This window comes from Hyposmocoma kahamanoa, unplaced genomic scaffold (genome assembly GCF_003589595.1).
Source record: "Hyposmocoma kahamanoa isolate Upper Pololo Valley unplaced genomic scaffold, ASM358959v1 244, whole genome shotgun sequence".
In the NCBI taxonomy this organism is placed as follows: Eukaryota; Metazoa; Arthropoda; class Insecta; order Lepidoptera; family Cosmopterigidae; genus Hyposmocoma; species Hyposmocoma kahamanoa.
In genome coordinates, this window is record NW_020653761.1 from 812,806 (window position 1) to 829,279 (window position 16,474).

Consider the following 16,474-nt stretch of genomic DNA (forward strand, 5'->3'; position numbering starts at 1 on the left):
GTACCCCACCTACAGTGGGGTCGGGCTCGGCCTGTGGCGCGTGGTCGGTTTCAGTTAACGGGGTGTGCTCATGCTCTTCGGTGGCACAGCAGTTAGTAGTATGGGCGCTTGATGAGGAGGTCGATTTCCGATTTATGCCAATTTAAGAAACGAACGTTTCTAAGTTGGTTTTGGTCTGAGTATTCTGGGTTATCGTTGATTTGATATTCATAGTACCTACATAGTACAGGAAGTTCGGCAGTAGTTTGGCATTTTTTCCCGCTTAATACTTATCTTTGGCATAGCTTTCAAGAAAATGAAATCTAAATAAAGATGGTTGAGATACAACAACGCTATAATAAGTATCTCATTTCCACTACATCGGGAAGCATGCTTTACATTTTTACAATAGTGAGATCTTGTACTCGTAATCTATTACGTCTCCGTATATTATTTCCATTTGATGGCGTGCGGGCGCTTCGGGCTTCGCCCTCCTCGGACCTCGGCCTCCGGCCTCGGCACTTATGGCTTTGTTTTAAAAAAAATTAAATAGCTCTTTAATGGCGGTCATATTAAAAAATTGCAAAAATATATTTTGACCACTAATTATTATCACACAATCTTAGAAATCTTTTCGTGCCAATTTTCAGTCCGAGCAAAGCAAGTATTTTCAATAGCCATTTACATAAAAAATTACGACTATATCGAAAAACGGCAGAAACATTTACCCCAAATTGTGATTGAGTGCCATTTTCAGTCGAATTAGAAGAAATTTTTATCTACCGCACAAAAAAGTTTGTATGGCAGCCATATTGAAAAATGGCGAAAAATAAATTTTGACCGCTAATTATTATTAAACACTCATAGAGACCCCGGCATGTCCACTTTCAATCGAATTAGAGCAAATTTTTATCTGGCGCTAAAAAAGTTTGTATGGCGGCCATATTACAAAATAGCGTAAAACCATTTTTGATCACAAATTATTATCAAGCACTCCTAGAAACCCACACATGCCAATTTTCAAATGGATCAGAGCATTTTTTTTTCTGCCGCTAACGAACGCATCTATGGTGGCCATATTTGAAAATGGCGAAAAACCAACTTTGACCACAAATTCTTATCCAGCACTTCTAGAGACCTCTGCAATCAATTTTCAGCCGAATCAGAGCAAGTCCGTTTCGGCAGCCACTTTTGACGAAAAAAACGCTTATATGATAGCCTTATTAAAAAATGGCGAAAAGAAACTTTTGACCCCACATATCATACAAAAGATATAGGAACTTTTGTAACGATCTACTTAAAAAAGTTAAAAGCTGTTATGATAAAAAAGAATTGGAAAAAGCTGGTACAGACAATAAAAAGGTTTGGAAATATATAAAAAAGGTAACCTACATATCGAAACAGCATAAATCATCTACAGGATTATTAAAAAGCCACTCATCTGATCGTATTGCTGTTAACAAAGCAAATGAATTTTTCGTTAATGCAGGTAAAAATCTGGCACAAAAAATCCAGAGTTTTCCGCTTACTCAACCACGTTGCTCTCAATCAATCTGTAGCAAGTCTCTGGGATCATTTGTATTATTAGATACGGATGAAAGTGAGGTTGAAAGAATAATTGTAAGCTTAAAAAACGATAGTGCTACTGGTTGTGATAACATATCTAACAAAATACTAAAACAATTCAGGCACATTCTACTTTCACCGCTTACGGTCATTTTGCAAAAATGTTTAACAAAAGGAATATTCCCCACGTGTTTAAAAAAAGCTGTTGTGGTCCCGGTACATAAATCTGGTAACCAAGAACAAATAACTAATTATAGACCTATTTCGTTACTGCCAGCAATATCTAAAATATTAGAAAAACTTATTAACAATAGACTTGTCTTGTATTTGGAGAGACATTCCATATTATCTAAACCACAGTTCGGTTTTAGATCTAAATTATCGACATCTGACGCCGTGCATCACCTTACGAATTTTGTAGCAAGGGAACTAGACAAGGGTAACAAAACTGTGGGTATTTTTCTAGACCTAGCGAAGGCTTTTGATACAGTTTACATCCCTGTGCTGTTACAGAAGCTTGAATCGCTTGGTATAAGAGGCATACAGCTTAAATTATTCGAAAACTACCTGGAGGACCGATCCCAATGTGTTAAAATAGGTGACATTCACAGTTCTGATCTGAAGTGCACTTCATTTGGAATTCCTCAAGGAAGTATTTTAGGACCAACACTTTTTCTGATTTACATTAATGACCTTTGTAACCTAGATTTACAAGGTGGAAAGATCATATCCTATGCTGATGATACTGTTCTACTCTTTTCTGCAAACTCTGACAAGGAGGTATACGACTATGCACAGCGTGGATTCAATATAGTAAATAACTGGCTCCAACACCATTTGCTAACACTAAATACGGATAAAACTTGTTTTATACAATTCCATATGCGGAAATCAAAGTCATTTATATCTAACCCTAAACTATATGCTCACCATTGTTTTGACCCTACTAACAACCTGTGTAAATGTCCAGACATTGCTATTACTAACAAGATAAAGTATTTAGGTGTTATATTAGATGACATCCTATCCTTTAAACACCATATCGAAGCACTAAGCGCCCGACTCCGTAAGTTAATGTTTGTGTTTAAAAAACTACGCGTTTCTGCTGATTTTAAAATAATCAGGCAAGTTTATTATGCATTATGCCAATCATTAATTACTTACTGCATTACATCATGGGGTGGTATAGCTAAAACTACTTTACTAATCATTGAAAGAGCCCAGCGAGCTGTCCTAAAGGTTTCTACCTACCGCCCTTTCCGTTACCCCACTGACCTTCTGTATAAGTCATGTAAAGTATTAACTGTAAGGCAATTATTCATTAAGTCCACAGTCCTCAAACAGCACGTATTGCTCCCATGTATTACTGAAAACACTAATAAAAGACGAAAAGATATTGTCTGCCCCAAAATTATATCATCAAAACATACTTTTATTTCAAGATTTTTTGTGTTTCTTGGACCATTTTTGTACAATAAATTAAACGCCAAATATTCCATTTATAATTTCTGTTGCTTTAAGGTAAAGAAAATTCTCCAAGAAGCTCTTCAAAGTATGTCCTATGAGGATACAGAGAATTTATTTATTATCGTAAATTAAATGTTGTCTTGTTTAAGTGTACGTTTTTTATTTATTTTTTTATTTTTTTATTGGCAATTTATTATTTAATTGTTTAATTTTATTTCATAAGATTCTCCTAAAAAGTATTTATAATATTAATAGTATCCACATTTATAATTAGTAGTACTTTTTACCTGAAATACAGGAATTTCCTAGTTCAGATACATGTGTTATTTTGACATTAAATCGCATAAGTAGTCTTTAGTTTTCTCTGTACATTATGTTACTGAATAAACAATTTTATTATTATTTATTATTACCCCAAATTATGGTTAAGAACTCCTAAAGACCCCCGCATACCAATTTTCAGCCGGAACGGTTTTTTATTTTAATCCAGGCAATTGGCCACTGTTAATCTCTATGACATTCCTTCGAGCACCTCCTATCTCTAATAGTTTCCGTGATAGGAGACTTTGAAATTTGTATGGCGGCCATCTTATTTATTTGAATTTCGAACATTTTTTACTTCCGGCGGAAATTGACCAGGGTGTACCTCATAAAAGTGCACAAATATTCCCTCCATATATTATAGTTTTTGCAGGCCTTTGATCACTCTTTCATATTTTCCACTTTAGAATCTATCCGCGTACAACGGTATAAATATCTTTTTCCACCTTATCGGGAAGTATGCGTTCTATTTCTATCAGTGAGTAAGAACTTGTAGCTTTATATATATAATCGAGAACTTCGAGAGTAGAGGTTCCCATTGTTATAGGGTACGACATGGACATTCGACATATGTTGCCATTTTGTCCTTGTTCATTCTTCGACTCACCTGCTGGGAAACTCTAGATCTAAGATCTACGTAAGTGACCTCTATGTATCAACAAATTGAACTAAAGTTTTTTTTTATACAAGTGTAAGTGCGCATTTAACCTCCATCTCACCTGATGGAAAGTGACGATGAGGTCGACAATGAATCATGCTCATCTAAATAATGCCTATTCTCTCTCGCCTTGAAAAGTTCCAAGTTATAACGTTCAGGGAACAAGTCTGCAGGTAGGGAATTCCACTCCATAGCCGTTCGCCATATAAATGTGGAAGCATAACGCTTCGTGCGAATCTTTGGAATATCCACAACGTAGGCGTGGAATCCAAGTCTACGTCAAGTCCCCGAGTGATAGAAAGGGGAAGGCAAAATTAAATCGTGTAATTCCACCGTACACTCTCCGTGATATATCCTGTAAAATACCGATAAGCAGGCAACTTTACGGCGGTGTTCAAGACTCTGCAGTTTCGCCTCTTCTAATTCCGAGTGCATATACATACTTAATATATTTGTAACAGTATTCAGTAGGTGCTTAAGCAACGTCTGAAGATTGTTTTGACGTCCTGTGTATGATACAAATGTCAAGAGTCTCGGTTATTTCAAATATCATTGAAGCCGCCGATATCATAATCTATTAACAGGAGACCTTGAAATGCACCTCGATATCTGAGTGACATCTCGGCCGATATGCACTGAATACCAGCCTAATGAGTTTATTAATATGGGCCTTTAACGATTTAATCATAATGACAACACGAACATTGGTATCAAAAGTCAAAGTACTTAATAAAGTCACGAGATTGCCACCAATTCATGGTCACAGACGGGCGCCCGCGTCATGAATTGACATTGACATTAGTTAATAGTTGACAATTTTCTAGGTATAACAATTGTACAGCGCCCCAAGTAGTCCGAAGAATAATAATAATATTTTTTTAACAAAAACGACATCAAAAATTTGTGGAATTACATCTATTTGTTAAGTTTTATTGCAATCGGTTACCGGAAAGTGCGCGAAACTGAATTCATCCCTTAGTTAGCCATCTTTAGAGGCGGACTGTCACTTTTCGTACAATTGTAGAAGCGCTGAAGCAGCGCGACAGTCGCGCGGCCGCCGCGCGGTTGCAGCGCTTCTAAAAATTGTATGAAAAGTGACAATCGCGCGGCTGCAGCGCGGTTAACAGCGGCTAATTTGAACGCGCCCTTAATACTGAGGTACCCTCTTTCCAACAAAAAAAGACTCATCAAAATCGGTCCCCAAATGTCGGAGTAATCGCGTAACATACACAAAAAAAAAACAGTCCAATAGAAAACCTCCTCTTTTTTAAAAATAACGGCATAATGCTACAGGGCTATAGTATTGATGCACCACCCCTATTTACAATGCAAAAAATTACTTTTAATAACAGTACAACTCCTTGTGAAAGAGTTCGTCCAAGGAAATACTGCCACCGAACCTATTTCTGCCGCCAAGCAGTAATGTGAGCACTGCGTTTCGATTTAGAAAGGGAAGGGTGCTGTTGAAATTATAGGCACATGGGACTTTCAACTTATGTGTCAGGGTGAATGGCGCAGTGGCGGTGCCCATAAGATTTTTGCGATTTAAAGTTCTGTGTGGCACTGCATCTGTTATGGACAGGTGTGTCGCTTACCACCAGGCGCACGACTTGTCCGTCCCGTCACTTGGTATTATGTAAATTTGTTCGTAATAATCAAGATTTCTATTAACGCTGTTAAAATATCCCAGTAAAATGTATTATGACACAAAAATGGATTAAGTCTACCTAGAACTAGATAAACTCTAGGCGAGTTAATCTAGTTTTAGTCTAACACTTGCGTAATGTCCACAGACATTTATAACAAAAACCTCTTCCCTTCTACGTTATCTTGCACACCATTCTGGAAATAAATATTGAATATATTGACAGGCGTGTAGCTCACCATCAGGCGTACGACTTGTTTGCGTCGCGTCACTTGATGTTATAAAAAAATAAATCAAAAATAAAACAAGAAATTTGGCATTCGCGACACACACCATGTTTTTTATATAGGTTCCTACTGTTGTTATGAACTTAAAATTAATTCATGTAAACACTATAATTACAAAAACCCGCCATTATTTAGTTAGAGATATTATTATTTATTTATTAAGCATTGGCTATAAGAGCCATCAGCTTAAACCGGTAACTAATAATTAAGAAACTCAAAATTTTTACGAAATTTTTATTTTAAAAATTTTACGTATTTGAAAACACCCGCCTAATAAATGTTAAACTAATTAAAAATTAATTGTCGTAAAAACCGTAACTACAAAAAACTGCCATTTTTTTAGAACTTCTATTGTATTTACAAATTTGACCGTTTGACGCTGATGAAATCCAAATAAACAAAAAGAAGGAAATATTATACCTGACCTGGGGGCCTAAAAAGGACGCATTGGCAGAATCATAATAATATGATTTCATTGACAATTCATGTAATGAATTTTGAAATGAAACAAAAAACACAATTCATCGATTTGACAGTGCTCTATGGACGTCTCCGTAATATTTTGATCCTGCCAATGCAGCCTTTTTAGACCCCCAGTAGTGACGATTAACATTATTGTGAACTCATGGCGTACTCATTTAGGTTGTTTTATGACAAATTATTCTGACCGTGATACGATTGTAAAGGTGAAAATAATACAGAGGTTTTTCCCCAAATTCAAGTATACATTAATTGTAACAATAAAAGTGGGTCGGTGCAGTGATTTTTGACAAATTACGTATAAATAATGTACTAAAACAGCCAGAAGAGTTAGACTGAAGATGAGAGCGGAACGATCTGCTCATTTTATTTATTTGGCCTTTTAAACTAGTTTATCAAATTTAATTTTTATTATAACGTGAATTTGAATTGCCTAGTACAATAAATAACTCATTATTTACGTTAAGTATTTAATATAAATATGTATGCCACGTAGTATAACGGTATTAAGTAGTATGGCAAATCGACCGTGTCCTGCCAACCGGTATATCTCAATTTTGTAAAGATTTCACTTGTTAATACCATTTTATACTATTTCATACTCTGCATCGTTGCAAGAAATTCCATCTCAGATACGAATACATTTGATTTTGGTGCCAGGATCGACATCATTCAAGTTGTACTAACTTCTAACCAGATGCTATATAAATGATGCAAACAATAAAATTGTCAAAATTGAGATAGTACAGGTTGCCAGTTTACTGTCGAAATGTGAGTTTTGTAGAAACCTATAGATAGAATTCAACAATTCGAAATGGATTTGACTAAAGCGGTGCTATAAAAAAATAATGTTATATAATTTTAGCCATATGATTTATTGTTTTGGTCCTTTTATGAACATGTTATCCTAACTTTAACTTTATAAAACTCATCTAACATTTTATAGCGCATTTAAATGTGAAATTAGTTGTATTTAGAAGCAATCCGGAGGTTATTAATCTCTTTATGTGTCTTTGTTTCGTGTCAATGTTACCGTCGGTATTTTGCGCGTGTTATGTACTTCGGCGCGGGGAATGACCCGACCACGTGCGAGCCCTCATACATAGGTAACACACCGAACCACGTGGACAGAATTCTTTATTGAAAAATAAACCTCAAGGCTTAATTTACAATGGATGGAATGGAGACAATTTTTTGTAACCATAACACAATGAACTTTATGTTAATTGTGTAACGTACAAACTAGATACGTGCCAAAAAACAGGTCGAGCGTAATCCGGAGAATTTTCTCGAAGTTCTCAGCTACCGTATCGCATCTAGTTAAGGTCATTATACTATCTACGATTTCTCTGATCTTCTATGTGGTATTCTGCCTATAGATAATATACCTACCCATTCTGGACATTATAAAGAACACTAAATTGAATTATGATAACAACGTTCATAATAATATGAACAGTATAAAAAACACAACCAGCTCGTTTAATTGAAGTCAAAAGACGATTGAACTCATTTTTCAAATTAAACTTTCTGGTAGGTATACGTGGCCAGTATGAACATTGTTATCACAATTTAAAACATTTTTTAGCGTTCTCTACGTGATTGACATGATTCTTATGACGTTATGAAGTCGATTTTTTAAAGAATAGTAAATCAATATAATTAATTTTTTTCCTTATTAGTTTACAGCTATATTCGGAATTTGCTAAATTTTATTGTGAATAAGATGTCGAGTTTTCCTTTCGAACAATCACGTGAAATATTAACGAATCGTAAATCGTCAGCTTGGCGCGTCGTAGATTTTTTGCTATTTTCCTTACGAATTCGGTATTTAAGAAATAGGCGGCATGCTCTAGAAAGCATTCGATATTTAAAAAAATATATCGATGCCTTACGTTCTCAAACTCGTATCTTATAAAGAGTGATTGTTCAAGAGATGGCAAAATTTTCTGTTTATTTGAAATTTCTTAGCAAGGCTTAATTTGGATGCATTACTTTAAGAATACGTAAAAGCCAGTGTATGAATATGAAGGAAATGTTATGTGAAATCAGCCTGCAAAATTTGTACATTCAATCCATTTTTTGCATTGCAGTAACTTTGTTCTTTAAGATACGAGTTTCGGAAAGTAAGACGACGATATTGCCAATTAATTAATTGTTTTTGATATATTTGTAACTTAGAGGAAGGAAAACAGTTGCAATGTCTTTTTCTTTTTGAAATTTATTATTTATATTTATTCTTATGGTAATTTGGATTTTATGACTTGCGGTTTGTGTAATAATAACAATATATAAAGGCCCTGACATCAAATTAAATGAATTCATTCATTCCGATTATTCGCGTCAAACACGACATGCTTCAAACCTGTGCACGGTCCATCTAATCTTTATTCACAAATCGTTCCGTGGTGTTCGACCTCAGCAATTTAGGCCTTTTCCGTTACCCAAAATTTATAAGTACAGCACTTCATGTTTCCACACTCCTCAACGCAACAAATTGTGATTGATGTATTTGCCTTACAATTTTTTCCGCTCGTAAGTCCGTTAATGATATTAACAAGATTTTATCATTTTTTGTTTGCATCAACCCAATGCTGGTTATTTTCATTTTGTGTCTTTACAAAAATGTAACAGAAATTACACGCATCTTGTTACGCGGTCATAACGTGTTAAAATATTTATCTGTTGTATAGCAAGTGGTTATGCGACGACTTTTAGTAGCGATGCAAACGCGCGTTCGTAAAACGGGCGATTGCATTGTTACACTTGCGATTTACAGGCGATTGCATCAATGCAAGCACGCGACTGCATCGATACAAACTCGCGATTGCATCGATGCAATTGCATATAAATCACAACTGTATTAATGTTATCGCGAGTTTGAATCACGTTTGCATCGCTGCTAAAATTCGCTGTGTGTAACCGCTCTATGTCTTGAGAATGACTAATTTGTAAAATGTTACTTTTTCTGGGAGTGTGCGTATCTCTTTTGTTTTTTGTATTTTTTTTTTTTTTTCAAAATGGCCAACGAAACGATATAACGATTTCCCGCGAAAAAATGACAGAAAATTAAACTATTAAACTATAATCTGACTCTAATTAGTCTAAGAATCTGGCAGTATGACTTAATTAGCCCCATTAGCATGTCCGAAGAACGAAACATTTTACTACTTCTTCCACTAATTCTTTTGTTTTATTCGTTCATAATTATCTTTCTATTTAACATCATTTATTTCGAGTTTGATTATAAATAAATAATCCGTAGTATGTGTATACCTATTGAAAACTACGTCACAGCCGAGTGGTACCTGATAACAATAAGACAATATCTTCGAAGGGTGTAGATAAAATTGTTAGGTAGGTGGGACCCACCTCCGTTGATAATTTTTAATAACAAATACGTACCTAAATTACTTGTTTAATGTTTTCATTTTGAATCATAAAATACTTATACAATACAAGTTTAAGAACGTAATCATAAATAATGTAATCAATATATAAATTTATTTCGTAATCAAGCCATTAAAAATACTTACCGAACAATGTTCATACACCGACTAGCTGTACCCGGCATACAGTGCAATGCCACTGAAAACAAATGATTCCGCAGCCGGTATTGAAGTCTCCTCTTACAGGAGACCCGTCCCAGCAGTGGGCTCTAATACTTCAGAAACTTTTTTTGTTTTATTGTAATCGGATGTGGTGTAATTTAGTGAAATTACAAACCTATGGGACTTGTGTCTCAGAAGGCAGTGGGCTTCTGATCTTTGTGGTTTAAAGCTCTAAGTGCCACTGCAACTGCTATGGACACACATGTCGCTAACCACCAGGTGCACGACTTGGTCGTCCCGTCACTTGTGCCGATCATAAAACAATTATAATAATGGAATGCAATACGGGTCAAATTTATCTTTAGTTTTAAACAAGGTTATTTTATTTGTAAAATAGTAACAACCTCATAGGCCTATAATCCTACAATTATGAACAACAACTTTTGTTCCACGACTTTTAATAATTCATCAGATTTTACTTTCCTACAAAAAAAAAATAGATCACTCTAGAACAGTGCGGTACGATGAAAAACGCAGGAAATGTGTGGGGGACTCAGGGAGGAAACTTGCACATTCGAACTTACAACCTTATTAACAAATAATCTAAAAAATGTCAGCACAACTTTTTTTCATATAATATCAAGTGACGGGATGAACGAGTCGTGCGCCTGATGGTAAGCTACACTCATGTCCATAACAGTTGCACTGCCATTTAAGGTCGTATTCCAGAACTCTACTCAATGCTCAAGTCAAGACTTGAGTATGGTTTAAAGCACTAGAAATCATACTCAAGTCTGCTCAAGTCCTGACTTGAGCATTGAGTAGAGTTCTGGAATACGACCCTTAGAGTTTTAAATCGCAAAAATTTAAGGGGCACTGCCACTACGCCCGTCACCTTGAGACAAATTGACAAGTCTCATGTGCCTATAATTTCACTAGCACCCTTACCCTTCAAAACCGGAACACAGTAATGCTGACATTGCTGCTTGACGGCAGAAATAGGTAGGTGGCAGTACTTCCCTGGACGAACTCTTTCACAAGGAGCTCTACTGCTACTAGAATAAATTTTAATAAACTTAAAAGTTTATTTTTGGTAAATTTAAATTAAAAATTGTTGTTGGTAATATAGTCCTGCCAGGTTAGTATTTTTTAAATATGTATGTAATAGATATTAATTATTTAATCTTCGTTCTGAAAGATTGTAAAGCTTTCTTCGTCAGTATTACGTCACTGTACTTATTTATTTATTTAAACACTTTATTGTACCACAAAGTAACTTACAAATTTTCAGAAACAATTTAAATATTTGTGTACAAAGGCGAGCTTATCCCATAAAGAGATTTCTTCCAACTAACCTTTGAAAATCTGAGAGGAAAGTTGGTTTTTGGGGTGGCACTAAAAATAGATAAGTAAAGAAATGAAATATACTATACTCAATAAATACACAGATAAATTTAATAAATCAAATGTACATACGAATATATATATATTAAGTAATGTTGATACATTAATACATACAAAGTCTATAACAAATTGAATGTACAAAATAAAACTATTTCCTGTCACAGGTGGATGACACCTACTAGGAAGTCCCAACCTTATTTTTTAAACTATAAATAAATATATCAAAAGTAAATAAATATTTCAAAAGCTCTAACATGTGGAGTCTGAACAATCCCAAAACTTCAAAAGAGCACCCTTGAAAACCCGAACCGAAGGCGACTGTCTGACCTCGACCGGGAGAAGGTTCCACATACGGGCAGCATTTACTGTGAACGAGTTCGAATATTTTTGGGAACTGTGTTGTGGAAGGACGAGGGACAAATTGGTGCCAGAACGCAGGCGGTCACCCATAGCCTGACGGTATTGAAAACGCTCACGTAGATAGCTAGGTGAAGTGGGATGGAACAGGATTTTATAGAGGAAGCATAAAATGTGAGCATTTCTACGTAAACGAATAGGCAACAACTTCAACTCATCTCTAAACTTGGAAATGTGGTCGTACTTTTTTAATCCAAACACAAATCTGATACATTGATTTTGCAGCCGCTCCAATTTATTAAGAAGGTCCTCCGAAAGATCAAGATAGGAGACGTCACCATAGTCCAGAATAGGAAAAAGAAGAGTGCGTATTAGCATAAATTTGGTAAACAGAGGAAGAAAGTACTGCATCCGCTTGAGGGAATGAAGTGATGCAAAGATTTTACGACTTACATCGGCGACATGCTCCGACCAAGAAAGTGTCTGATCCATTATGATGCCCAAATTTTTAACTGAAGTGGAAAAAGGAATAATAGTGTCATTCAGAACTAAATTGGGCATCACCATAGACTCAAACTTGGAGATGGAATGGCGACTGCCAATAATTATGGCTTGGGACTTTTGTGCATTTAAAAGAAGTCCGTAGTTCTTAGCCCATACCGAAACCTTTTGTAGGTCGGAATTCAATGTGCCGATAGCAGTAACTACATCTTCAAGACGGGCTGCAGTATAGATTTGAAGGTCATCGGCATAGAGATGGAAAGAAGACGTGAGTGATGATGTAATTCCACCGATAAAGACCGAAAAAAGTATAGGTGATAAAACCCCACCCTGCGGAACGCCAGCCGTAAGGCTACACCAGTCCGAGTGCATGTCACCGGTCTTTACGAGCTGGGAACGATCAAATAAATACGAACGAAACCAGGATTCAGCTAAGAGAGGTAGATTTAAAGTTCTATTATACTTAAAGATCTATTTTATATTTCATCTAAATGGGGCATAATAAAAAAGATCCAATTACATTTTCAATCTACTGGAAGACTCAAGGGCAACGTAACGATCAAATTTAATCTGTTTCATGTATCCTAGTATATAGTCTTTAATGTACGTTAACCTCTTGTATTCTGTGTAGGTTATAAATTATTATACAACGGTAGTAATAAATATCTTGCCCTACATGTTCTATAACTACGGGGTAAGGCATCAATTATCTCTAATGAATAAGAGATAACGACGTAATTTTCGTCATATTAGCACATAAGTTAATTAAATATTTATACAATATGATAAATAGAAAAAAGGCGGCTTGCAAATATTCTTATCGAAGCTAAAATTACGATGTGAGATATCACAATTGGTTATCACATGATATGATGCGTGGTCGTGATGGATAAGTTGTTATTCCGATGGTAACATGATGAAGGCGCGTGCTTGATTACGTGGACTGTTATTCTACGGTATATTAGTTTCGTTTGTTATATTGTAATATTGCATAGTATTTAATCAAACAAGATTTATTATAACGTACTTTCAGATGTGTAAACACTTAGACGGTCTACACAGTTCAAAGAGGTTACTGTTGCCTGAAAATTTAAAATAAGTTCATGTGGGGTAAGAGGAATTTACTTTATTTTGAGTCAAATGTTTTGAGCTGCAGGAAGACAGATAAAGTTTTATGAGAGCTTACTAAACTTGCCTTTGAGCGTTACGTGTTGTAATAATGATTACGCTAAATTACTTACGATGTAGGTATCTATTTGCCGAAACCGTGCAAATTGTGCAAACGTTTCTTTTCCCTCAAAAGATGCGGTGGATATCCTATTTCTTATAAAGGTAATGTGTACCTCGTATTTCCAAGATTCCACAACTATCACTCACACTTGTTTCTTTTTAATTTCAAAAGGTTACATTAGAATTGAATAATTCAAAAGATAACATGTTAAGACATTTTTTAAATTAAAATAAACGTATGCTTAGTCACAACAACATTTTTACAAGCATGAATTTTTAGTATACTACGTTTTGAATAGGAGCATGAAGAAACGGCCGTTTTTTTGGATTGTTTTTTTTTTGATGGCTCTATAGTCAAAAAATGAATAATCATTCTGTACGGTACGCGCTTGTATAAAAATGCCTACTAAGGTTCATTCAAATTATATTAGTATAGAGTACCTAATAATACGTACAATTATATATATGTATATCCTCCGTCAACTACCACCGCATTAGAAGACACCAGTTGATTGCCACCCCGTGGTGCCGAACCGTAGCGCTCGCTAAATCCTATGCGCGCTCAACTCTCTCCTTGCCACCAACCCAGAATGCGACTCGTTTTGCGGATGGATAGTCACTGTTATTGTCAAGATGCTTAAGCTACTGTGAAAGCGATGCTTGAACAGTACTTAATTTTGTGTTTATTAAGTTGTTATGATAATAATGTACTTATCTTTAATTATTGTAATTGGTGTGTCCGTAATAATTAAAGTGTATTGACCTAATAATACAACCTGACAGTACCTATGTACCTTTCAACAATTAAATGTGGCTGTTACATACTATAGAAGATAGTTTTTATTTTCATAAAATCCGGTATTAATACGATCTTTGGACTATCAGGCGCAATTTGAATTATTTATCATAAAGTGAACTGCTGTGGATGTCTGATAGAGATGTATAATACGAAGATAATTCTGTTTATAAGCCGAAAATAAGCGTCGTAATCATCAACAAAGCATTCCGTGTGTGCATTTAGCGCAGTGGTCTATTTCAAGTGAACCGAAGCAAATGTTACGCGGTCACGAGAAATTGTATGCTACAGGTGCGGTTTTAAGCGGGGCAGAAAATCTAGGGGGCGCTAATTCCGGAGTAAGTTGGATAAGTCGGTTAAAAATTATTTATCGATTTGTTAGCCGGTAATGTAATGGTTTTAATTATTTGTACGGACTTTTAAACTTTAAGGCGATTGCTTGATTTTGTAAATAAATAAATGAAAATTAAATAAAAAAATTAACAAACTACACTAACAATAACAACTGATTTAACATTGCTATTTTTTTTAACTAGGCGCAAAATAAATTACCTTTTCAAAAGCTTAACAATAACAAGAATGAAAACGAAGACATAAAATATAGATTGTAAATTTGTTAAAATTACACGTACCTAAGACGAAATTTCATCATCATCGTTAGGCGAGACACGTCCTTGTAGATTCTTTACCAAAGGGTCTTGAATGATACCAAAATTACCTACTCAGGTAATAAAATACTACTATGGGTATGTAACGTGAAATGCATTCAATAAGTATATGAAATCGATAACTAGTTATGTATATTGTATCTATCATCAATTACTAATCAAGGTCCTGGATGCCTCTCTGCGGTTATAGTCCACGGCGGTCACCTGCTAATTTGGCACCTGCAGTCACCTACTCTGCCAACTTCCGTATTGTTGCCAACTACTGGATTAAATCGCGACGTCGCGCAGTCGCGCTCCACTTAATCCCAAATGTCAGTAATCCACTATTTGTCATTATTTTATTCAGATAAAGGTTTTGTGTGTACCTACACTTAACAATTTCAATGATGATCAGCCGTAACACGCTAATTCATCGACTGAGCTGTATTTTGAATAGGCAATTCTCCGGGGGAATATCCGTCATGGATACCACCGCGTCACGGAGAGACGTGGTGGTAATGTGAGACTCTTACTTACTGAAAACCCCCGGGTATTCCCACACCCCGCGTGTGACGGGGCTGTGGCCGCGTGGTTTACGATCCACGGCCCCGTCTGCGGTTGTCCGCCACCGCGGACTCACCCCTGGGGATCACCATTCCCCCTTCAACTCGTGAACCCTTATCTAATGGGTGACAAAAGCCCCCGTTTTTGGCTCCCAGGACTCTTTCTCAGGGCGGCAGTTGGCGGACATAAACCAGCTGCCTGCGCCCCAAGCGTTTGCGGCGCATAGGATAAGAAGAAGGATCTTCCTCTCGCTCCCGTTTCGCCGCCTCCTTCCGCAACATTACATCAGTGCAGAAATAGGCCACAGCACTCCACGCCGTCTCGCTACCGACCATAGCTCGAGCCACGATTGGCAAGGAGAGGTCGTGTCCTACTACTGTGTACGTGACGACCGCTGGTTCTCCCACGCCGGACATGCCTGCAGTGTGTGTTGCGCCCTATCTTCGGCGCAACCACACTGATGGCATACGGCCGTCGGCATTAGTTTGAATTAATAATTATAACAAATTAGTGCAGTAATTTCACAAAAAATAGGTAATTGAATATCAATTCAATAAAAATTTTAAATACAGTGAATAGCGACATCTCTCGCCGGGACTGCTAGCTGCAAAGGACTAAAAAGTCGTTGAAAAACAAAATGCAAAGACACGACGCAAGCACATAGAAAAATTCGTTAGGTCCGCTGATTCGTTCCGTGGCTTAGTTGGTATAGCGTCTGGCACGGTAAGCTAGAAGACGTCGGTTCGAATCCGGCCGGGTGTTCGATCTTTGTATTAGTAATTATTTTCTTATAGCCATTCTATTAATGAACCGAAGCTGTTAGGTTTTATTTGTAAATCTGCAAATTTTAAGGGCGCCTTTGATCAATTTCAAAAACGTCGCTTAGCTCCGTGTATACCTTCCAGCTGTCAATTAATTTATTAATAATTTAATCACATTTTTAAATAGTTTCGATAAATTTTTAAGTCGATCATGCTGGCTGTCAAGTTGAATTCAAAAGTTGTCTGACATGGTTAGTATA